The sequence below is a fragment of the Vicugna pacos genome, chromosome 27 (assembly GCF_048564905.1).
Source record: "Vicugna pacos chromosome 27, VicPac4, whole genome shotgun sequence".
Taxonomy (NCBI): Eukaryota; Metazoa; Chordata; class Mammalia; order Artiodactyla; family Camelidae; genus Vicugna; species Vicugna pacos.
Genome location: NC_133013.1, coordinates 12,555,048 through 12,565,514, shown reverse-complemented (window position 1 = coordinate 12,565,514; position 10,467 = coordinate 12,555,048).

The following is a 10,467-nucleotide window of genomic DNA, read 5'->3' as shown; positions in this document are numbered from 1 at the left end:
TTCTCCGTGACACCAGTTGGGTGAGCTACAACTTAATTCTGACACTATCTGGAGACAGCATCAGGCCCCCCAGGGTGAGGGCTCAGTCCCATGAGAGTGGCCCCCACTTCAGATGCCGATCACAAGAAATAGGTCCCCAGGTTCCTCAAAACGTCAGCTTGACTTGGCTACAAATTCGAAGTTCCCGTGACCCTCTGCCTCTGGGACTTGGTTGCTTGCTAGAACAACTCACTGAACTCATGGAAAACACTCACTTGTGTTTACCAGTTTATTCAAGGATGTGATAAAGAATACAGATGAACAGCCAGATGGAGAGATACAGAGGGCCGTCCGGCAGCCCACCCAGTGTCATGTAACTACAGCAAAAATGCTCCTGGTGTTCTTATCACCTAGAATTTACAAGGGTGCCAGGAACAGGGGTCAGGGACCAAGATATATTTTCTATTATCTCACCAATATCTATTAAATGAATCAGTTTATATATATAAAAAAACCCTATATTTTCTGAATGAATATACATCAAAACCATTCTAAACAGAAGATGCGGTGTGTCAATTTAGTGGTATCTTCCCCTGTAAAATAAATCCCTTGACACATGTATCAAAGTAAAAATATATTAACTAGTGTTTTAGTTGTTTATTGTATAAACACATGCATTACTTTTCTCTCATATCCTCTGATTAGAATCACAAGGCATAAAGCCCATGGACTCCAGGTGACTTCTTCCCCCAACTTTTACTTTAATCTGATGGTTATTTAGCCAAAAGTCCTGTTTAGAAGAATGTTGAAAAAGAAGGCTGCCATGTTTAGAACTTAAGTGTAGTGATTCTTTAAGAGAGGAAAGTTATATAAGAGTTTCCTTCCCACTTGAAAGAGTAAAGGTTTGGTTTGGGGGAGAAGAGGAGACAGTTGCGGAACACAGATAATTTAATTTAACATGCATGATGACATCCTGTTCTGTGCAAGGTACTGTATTGATGTGTAGATATGAAAAGGTGTCTGAATTACTCACTGCTGAGCGTTCAAAAGCTGGCACACGACCTGGTGCATTGGTGACACTTAATAAATACTTATTCAATATATGAGTAAGTAAGCAAACAAATGATTAGTGAGTCACCTGATGCAAGCTACACTAATGAGAAGGAAGAGAGCTTTAGAAGGAGGAGATGAAGTTGAATAGGCAGTCTGGGACCTGGCTGGGAGGCAGCGAATGCCAGGCACATGGCTTTGGGTTGTTAAGCAAATGAATGGTTCTGCGATGTGGACCGAGAGAGTCCGAGCTGGGCTGTCTGAGCTGCGGTCGTATATCTAATGGATACATCGGAGAAGCTGGGGCCTGACATCTGCTAGCATGTCTTACAGCACTCAGAGGGGGAGGTGACGACGGTCTGATCTAAGGGAATGCAATCATGTGACAAACCACATGAAGGGATTATCTGCAGAATTTTGACACCCCCTGAATTGAGAAGAGACGGGGGAATATCTGAAGCAGAATAAAAGACAGTCTCAAAACTACAGTACACAATAGAAATTTATGCAAGACACTTGCTATGGACCGATGGCACCCCTCTCTCAAATTCATATATGGAAGCCCTCATGTAACTGTATTGGGAGATGGGGCTTATAAGGAGATAATGAAGGTTAAATGGGATTATAAGGGTGGGGACCTGATGCTACAGGGTTCATGTTCTTACAAGAAGAGGAACCAGAGGGATCACTCGCTCTTCATCATGTAAGGACACATGGAGCAAGGCGCCATATGCAAGTCAGGAGCTGAGCTCTCACCAGGAACTAAATCAACCAGTGTCTTGATCTTGGATTTCCCAGACTCTGAAATTAGGAACAAATACACTTCTGTTGTTTAAACTGAAACGAACTAAAACACAACACCAGGAAGAATTGGGGAGTCTGACTGCTACGGGAACCCTTAAGATTCTGGCATAAATTGTGCAGTTCAACTGAAAAAGATCCAGATATGAATTCTGATTCTTCAAATTACAGAGTGCATGAATGTTGGCAAGTTAATTTATCTGAGCCTCAATGCCCTCATTGGCTCGAATGAAAAATTTCTGCTTCTAGTGTTGTTAGAAAGAATTTTTTAAAAGTCGTGTTTAGGACACCCAGTGTAGCACGTGGCATGGGTTGGCATTTGTAGGAAATGCTGGGTCATTTCCTTATCCTAACACAGCAGTGCACCTAAACTAAATTCTGTCTCCCTGCTTCCTGAACGTTCTCGGAATGATTGGGAAGAGAAATGTTGTGGGCGCCTTCGTGTTGGTTTTAGACTATTCCCTGGAGGCAGTGCTGCCTGGGGACAAGTATTGGTTTAAACTTTGGGCCTCTTTCATATTCAACTCCAAATTAAAAAAATGACCGGCTTACTGAATTTTGAACTTGAAACTTGCAGAAGCAGTGATACCCACCTTTACTCTTCCTCCCAGGAGGAAAGTAAAGTAGATTCACTTATTTCATCTTCCAACAGATCTATGAAATAGTTTATATTTCCTCCAGTGAACAACTGGGGAAAAGGAGCTCCCTCATAGGGACTAAAGTCAGAGTCCACTTGGTGGCCAAGCCCTTGCTCCTTCCCCAGTACAATCTACTGGGAAACCTGCAGGCTGCTTTAGGACATAGCCAGGTGAGGAGGGAAATGTTTCCACGAGTCAGACCCACAGTTGTGTCCGGCAGGTTCTCCTAGGTGGATATTCTGCTCGCCCCTGCCTTCCTTCAGCAGGGTGTTGTGAAACAGCTGTAATTTACCCCAGGTGCTCTTGGCTGAGAAGGAGTTCTTAGAAAGCTGGCTTGGACGTTCCCTCTGTGTCCCACACTTACTGCGATTACAAATAAGGGTTGCTTTGTGTGGTTGCTCCTGCCCTATAATTTTGTTTTCGGTTGCCAAGATTAGTAAATTTGAGGTATGATCACTGGGTTGGATTGCAAGCTTGGAGTTTTTTTTTTTTTTTTTTTTTTTTGCTGTAACTTCTCTGAGGTTAAAAGTAAATTTTCAAATACTGATTGCTGCCATAAATCAGTTCAAGAATTTGCTAGCCTAACTTCAACGGTTCCCCTTCCATCTCTTTTAGTGTGCTTTTGGAAGACTTTGTAGTTAAGATCTTTGCATGTCTTCCTTCCTTCTTTCCTTCCTTCCTTCCTTCCTTCCTTCCTTCCTTCCTTCCTTCCTTCCTGTGAAGTCAAGCTGAACTGAATTCTATAAAGTCATAAGAGCTAATGCGTGCAAAAAAACTATAGTAAGATTATCTTTAAAGGAAACAAAAAAATGATGTATACCATGGGTCACCAAAATATACATGCTTAAAGTGGAAAATATTATTATTATGGAGATGTTCCATAAAACTAGACGGGACCTGTAGGTAGCAAAACAGAACTCTGTCAGCCAGATGTGAAAAGAAAACCTTGAAAATGAAGATACATGAATTCACCACAGTAAATAAACTCATAAGGTGAATCCTTGCACCAGCAGGCACTCATCATGCTCTAAGAAACCTACCGTGGAGTTAGCTCTGTGCTACGGGGGGATGGCAGACGAGCAGCCAGGACCTCAAGGCCTATGTGTTTAAGATGGTGACTAGCTTATCTTTGTTTCTCCAAAGGGTCTGGCACAGAAAAGAGGCTTAATGAATGTTTGTTGCATGAAGGCCAACTTGATTGCAAAGATAAAAATTACATACATGGAGCAAACCTTTTGGGACTCGTTTTAGTTAGAAATCTACCGGTTCCCAGCAACAGGAAATCAACAACTTTTTTTTTTTTTTTAAGTAAAGGGAATGCGTTACTTCCCAAAAGGCCCATCTCTGTGGCCCTATAGATAAAACCTGACAATGGGCTTAGCCCTAGTCACTTGCTTCAACTCTCAAGCCAGCTGGTGGCATCAACTCCTCTAGAACCGGAGGGAGAATGCACTCCCACTGGACAAAAAATAAAATAAATATAATAAATGTTGACGTGCGAGCCAGGTGTATGTTGAATGCTGTAAGCCTTCAAAGAGGGGGAGGTCAACTAGGTTGAGTGTGATTAAGACTTTACAGAGAGTTCATATTTGGGAGGTAACTGGAAGGTAAACTGAATTTATGTAATTTACAGTAAAGTAAGATACAAGTTATTTTGTGAGAACTTTAAAAGAAACTTGGAAAATCACAAAAAAAAAGGAAATAAAAAAATTAACTATAACCTAGATGTAACTACTACTATCATTTGGCAAGTATGCTTGTAATTAAAAATGCATGCTTATATACACAAATAAAATAACATATGTCATACATGTCTACATATGTATAAACATATGCTTATATTATATAATTAGGATCATGGCATAATTACATTCATTTATACATATTGCATAATTAGGATCAAGTTTTATATATATATAAATATGTTTTCAGTGCTACTTTTTCACTTAATATCATATCTAGACATTTTCTTGATTCAATGATAATTCTCCTAAAGTCTTTTCTGTTTATTGAATTGCATCATCTACAGAATTTAAGAGAGGAGGGAGATGCAAAGAAAATTTAGGCTATTTTCATGGGATATTACATAGACTTGTGGAAGAAGATATAATCTAGAAAGAATGAAACCTAAAATTATACAGAGCGATAAAGTCACTCTCAAAAATCTAGAGCAGTTTGGATTCGATACTGTAGGAAAAGAAAGTCCTTCAAAGTGTTTTCCTCAGAGGTTATCATGATATGAGTTGATCTAACAGAAGGTTAGTCAGCCAAAATTATTCAAAATAGTTATGAGGAAACATAATAGATTTTTTGAGATTGGGAAAAAAAAGGGAATTAACACACGTTGTTATCACCGTGTGCCAAGTACCATATTTGATGTTTTAGGTAAGAAAAACTAAATGCAAGGTTGGGAAAATTTAGCAATACTGTGTTTTAATCCCATACCTGCTACATCTAGTGGGACCCAGGGCATAGGACTTCTCTGAGCATGAATTTCTTCATTACAGAAGTGTGGTAAATTCTAAATAAGATAACGTACTTCTGGGTACACCCTGCACAAAAATAATGCCTGTTTTTCTTTCCTTTTGCCCCATAAATGATGGTAGAGTAAACTGACTTCACAACGGGATTTCCCTAGGACCTTTAAAACCCACTGATGTCGGGGTCCTACTTCCATCCAGAGATGCGTGGAGACATGGAAGACTTTGAAATCTTCCCATGGGCTTCTAATATGCATCTAGGATTGAGAACCTCTGGCGTAAGCATTTCAAGGGAGAGGAAATCCCACATAATTTATGTGGGGAGGTGGTAAGGTATCAGAGTTTTAAAAATGATCAAATACATTATTACTAGGGAATGGCTCAGAGGCAAAACTGCCCTTGGCTAAGTCTGCCTGTACATCTCTGTAACTTTTCCTAGCAGCGCACCCTGGCCAAGGAGAAAGGTGACAGAAACCAAGTGATGGATGTCTCCCTACCTGGGAATGGCACAGAAGGTCAGAAACTTACCAGTCTCTATCCTGGGGTGTCATCATTTACCTGCCCGTGCAGCAACTCGATGGCAGGCATGTGATCTGGCAGAAGCTACTCAGGAAACAATACCTCATAAATTAACCAAGCACAGAATTACTTTTGACCCAGATGGACAACATCGCCAGCCTGCCCAGTGGAAGTCTTGAACTTTCCGAGGGTCTGCCTCGGGACGTCATCATGCCCCTTGGCTTTGGCTCAGCAATGAGCCTCCCTCTTCAGAGCCAGACCTTCATCAAGGGCCTTGTGTGAGTGGTAAGGTAGTGGAGGGGCCACTCATCCCCCAAGCTTCCAGAAAAATGGTGTCCATCCTGGCAACCAAAGAGGTGGCAGAATCCACTGCTAAAATGCCTCATAGTCCAAAGCAGAGAGGCACCTAGAGGACCCAGGTATTAGTCTCAATTCTTCACTGTCTATACGACCCTGCACATCTCACTTCACTTATTCGGTCCTCGATTTTCTCAACTATAGCACAAAGGGGTGGACTACATAGCCCTGCGAGCTTCCACTGATTTTTAAAAATTAAAAGCCAGTGAATGTAGGCATGCCACCCAAGCATCTTGCAGAGAAGAATCCTTGAACCGCAAATATCCTTACTAAGTCATTGTTCACGGAGGAACGTCAGCGCCTTTATTCTCAGGTCAGACTCCCCGTCTCTCCACTTGCACAGGTGTGTCTGTGAGCCAGCTGTGTACTGTGGTGTGACAGCTTGCGTGGAAATCCTGGTTCTCTCACTGATGAGCTGTGGGGCTTTCAGAAAACTGATTAATGTCTCTGAGCTTCTGTTTCCTCCTCGGTGATACGGGCGTCACAACATCCGCACAGCATCTCAGCGGCACCGCGAGGCTGAGTGGGTCAGGCATGTAGAATGCCTCACCCAGCGACTGGCACAGAAGTCTCAGCCCCTCTGTCACCCTTGTTCTCACAATCAATCTTTTCTGTGTATGGGAGGGGGGGTCAAGATTTCTGCCTGAAGGAGAGCAGAAGTTGTGTGGCAGCTCTGCTCCGGACTGACCGGAAGACTTAGAGGAGCCGTGTAACTGTCTCCACATTCCAGAATATTTATGATAAAATAGGAGTGACAAGAGTCTGGAGGAGTGATGTCAGCGAGCGGTGTTTCTTACGTAGCTACAGACGCAGCAGTCTGCATTATTAATGCGTTTTATAAAGATTTCTTAGAAGATCAAACCCCACGTCTTTTCTTCCCACGAAGTCTTTAAAACCCTTGTCTGCACTCAGGGATTTTCCACTCTCTGCTGGCAAGTCCTCAAGGTGATTGGAGAAAGGCATCTCGCAGACTGGGAGGCGGAGAAGTCTGCCTTGCCCACATCAGCGCCATGAGCTGCGGCTCCACACACACACACACACACACACACACACACACACACACACACACACACACTCCCTCAAGAAAATAAATTACTGAGCATGGAGCTCACATGTGTCTTTGCAGGCGCCACTGGCCACTGTAGTGACCCCCAGACCCTTGGCAAGCCTGAGCCCCGGGCAGAGAGGAGGAGGAGGCGGGGTTGTCCGAGGCTTCCAGATGCGGAGGAGGGTCTCCCACACTGCGCATCCCAAGGCCCCCCGTTTCCCTTCCATTTATTTCCGTGGCACCGACTGTGCGCGCAGCCAGCCATGCGGAAGCAGAGACACCCCAGAGAAAGAGGAAACCCTTTGAGCTATTTTTCACCATTACATACTTCGCTTCCTAATAAATGAGATCCCGCACATGCAAACAGCCGGGCTCGCAGATCATCGTCTTAGGGAAAATCACAGACCTAACGCGGCACAGAGCGAAATAAATAAATAAGTGAACCCGGGGGAGAGTCATTCTGGTGAAATTTTATACCATAACTCTCTTCTTAGAGCATCCAGTCCCTCCCTGGAAGTTTTTGTGCCTCTGAGATGTACCAGGTCTTTAATGGTGATTGAAAAAAAAAAAAAGCAAACAAAAAACCAAGGGGCTAGATCTTTCTCTGTCCTCATGGCTTGCTTGTTTTCACCAGCAGAAAGAGATTTCTTTATGTGTAAGAGTAGGGAAGAACTCAGTTGAGACCAAGTCATATTCCACCTGATTCAATCACTGGTGATCACTGATTGGTAAAGGGCGTGAATTATGAGGGTTTTATCAGCTACCTACACCAAGCAGTGCCTCAGACCTCGTATTTCAGGACAGTAGCAGCACACAGAGCAAGCTGACATGTGCCATACCCATCCCTGCCCTGCAGAGCACAGGGACTCTCCAGTGCCTTGGCTTCTGGTCACCTCTTACAGTCTCTGGGCTTTATCTCGGTCCTTCAGCAGAAAAGCCCCACATTTGGATGCAACTCCGAACGTTGAGGTCACCAGCATGGCTCGCTGTGTCAACTAAGGGAATCACTGGACAGTAATACAATCTCCCCACGTCCACCAGGGAATATAATATTTCACACGGAAAATAACAAAATACTCCCACGGCCCCGGGGCAATATCTTGAAGTTGTTTGAGGTGAAAGAAAATAACTGTCTTTTGGGCAAAAGAATTTAGACTCTTTAGCAGTAAACTTCGCCTGCCTCTCGCCTTACACCATCTGAATATTTACCCGGATCTATTCCAGGTGCGAAGAGGTGACGGCTTTCCTGCACAATCTTGTGATATTTCTTTGCCCACATTTTGATGTCCCTAAAAGCTGTCCAAGATGATAAATGAGGTCTTTCTGGCCAAAGGCTTGCAATTTCCTGGTGCGTTTTAACATGGCACCAGGTGTATCTCTGCACCTCTGGAAAGCCCAGGGTGCTCCGTCCTTCTTATTTGGATAGTTCCGGGAGCAAAAGCAACAGAACAACCTGGGTCTTAATTTCTCTGTATCACTTTGGGGATTCTAACATGCAGGGAAATGGAAAGCAACTCGTCTCCTGGGCAAGGAAACTGGTAAAGGAGGTCCCGCTCCCTGAACTATGGGTGAGCTCGTTCCCAGTTCCCTTCAGTGGAGAAAACACTGTCTCCCTTTTTGTAAAATACAAATGCTGGAGGGAGAGGAAAGACTTTAGGTCCTTCAGCACGTGAAAGGTGCGCCATGTCCTTTTCCTCGCTGGCTGAGCTGACCCAGGCAGCTTGAGGATGAGAGAGAAGAGCGAAAATGAAGCCCGGACTAGAGCACTGGTAACCATCCCTGGGTCTCCCTCTCTCTCTCAGGCCACCCTGATGCTCCCCGTGAAGCCGAGGTGGAGGGATGGAAGCTCACTGAAAGGCGAGTCCAGAGACTGAGTCTGAGTCTTCCAGTTTCACAGAAGCCATATTACTGTTCCCAGATCTACTTCTGTGTAACAAGGGGAAATCCCGTTTATTCTGTGTAGGTTTTGGGCTGGTCAGGAAGGAGATTTGGGCAGAGGTGGTTTTCCGGCTCCTGGGCACAGAGCTTCAAGGCAGTCCCCCAGGCTCCCCTTGGGTTCAGTGGGGCCACGTGACTTCCAGCCAACAGAATGCAAATGGAAGGATGTGGCTGATGAAGCCTCCCCTGAGTGACCCTCTGTGCCGATTTCCCAAATGCCAGCCAAACGCGGAGGTTTCCATGGCCCAGGAGGATGGAGCCCGGAATCCACCTTAGGAATTCGGGTCCCCAAATCATCATGATTAGAAGGCTGTGTCCCACGTCAGGAGCATCTGTGTTGGGCTTCGACAAGAGTAAAAGAAATATAAGACATTTCTGCATGGTCTAGATCTTTGTGTAGCTTATTTGTAAACTATTTGCCCTAAAGTTTTAGAAAACAGTTTCTGAATTTTAAGTTTGCTGGATTCATGCAGCCAGCACTGTAGGTTATCAGAGATCAAAGATTGTAATAATAATACAATTTGTAAATTGTAAGCAAGAAGTTATACTTCTACTATATACTGTCTAGTTGTCCGTCCTAATTGTCCTTGTTCCCATCTAGACATGGAGATTCAGTAAGTACCCTGGCACCACTGAATTCTCTTAGCTCGTGTGTTATTACTTTAATATTGGAATAAAGTTGTTGTCTTTTTTTTTTTCTAATGTGTTAAGTCATCGAAGTTTCAGGGTTTGTTTGTTATAGCAGCTAATATTATCCTAATACAGGAATCAAGTCAGGGGAGAAATGAATGTAAAAGCATCATGCACACTCTAAAACACTGTAGAGATTTTAAGAGTTTGGTTGCAAAAAAGTGTTGGGAGTAACTGCTAATGTTCAAGTGAGACAAAATACTGCTGGCTGATATTTATTCAATGCTGGCTACAGAATGCAAACCTTCTGTAGCATATTTAATTCATTCCTCCCTGTCACCCAAAGCAAAAAAAATTTTTTTTTCTTATTTTTACTTGAAAAAACTGAGCTTTAGATCAAGTCACATTCCTAAAATCACATAACTACCAATGGCTGAAGGCTCTCATTAAAGTTGTATTTGTTTTTTTTTTTTCTAAATCAGCTTTAAACTCTGGTATAGTATTCAAAACGTTTAAACTTCTTTTAGAGGAAAGTCCAGCTGTTCACTTCCCCTGTCTCAGAGGAATAGCAGCAGATAGACGTTCATGTGGAACATTCTGTTCTCTCCAATGGGGCTGAGAAATCCTATGTTGGAAATGACATTCTTTAAATCATTCTCCAAGTGGGGACAACTACTTCGCCCTGAAATGGATGCAGTTCCTTCCAGCAGTTGAGTTTTCTTGGATAAATTTTTTTTTTTTTTGCATTAAAAGTAACCCAGGACAGCCAAGAACCTGGGGAAACGCAGGGTTGTTTTTTTTGCCTCTAATTCTGTTTTCCTCAAGCTTCAAAAAGTACACTTGCCAAAACAGTGTGATTTGAGCTGCTCTTTAAATATTTTTAGCAGGTGAAGAATTGCTGGTACGTTCCATTTTGTCAGTAACGATTTTACATTTGTCGCTCTTAGCTGGACTGTCCATGGACTGTGCACTGTTTTCACATTCATTTTTTGGATACTATTTAGGGCATTATTTTCGTTCAAGGGCA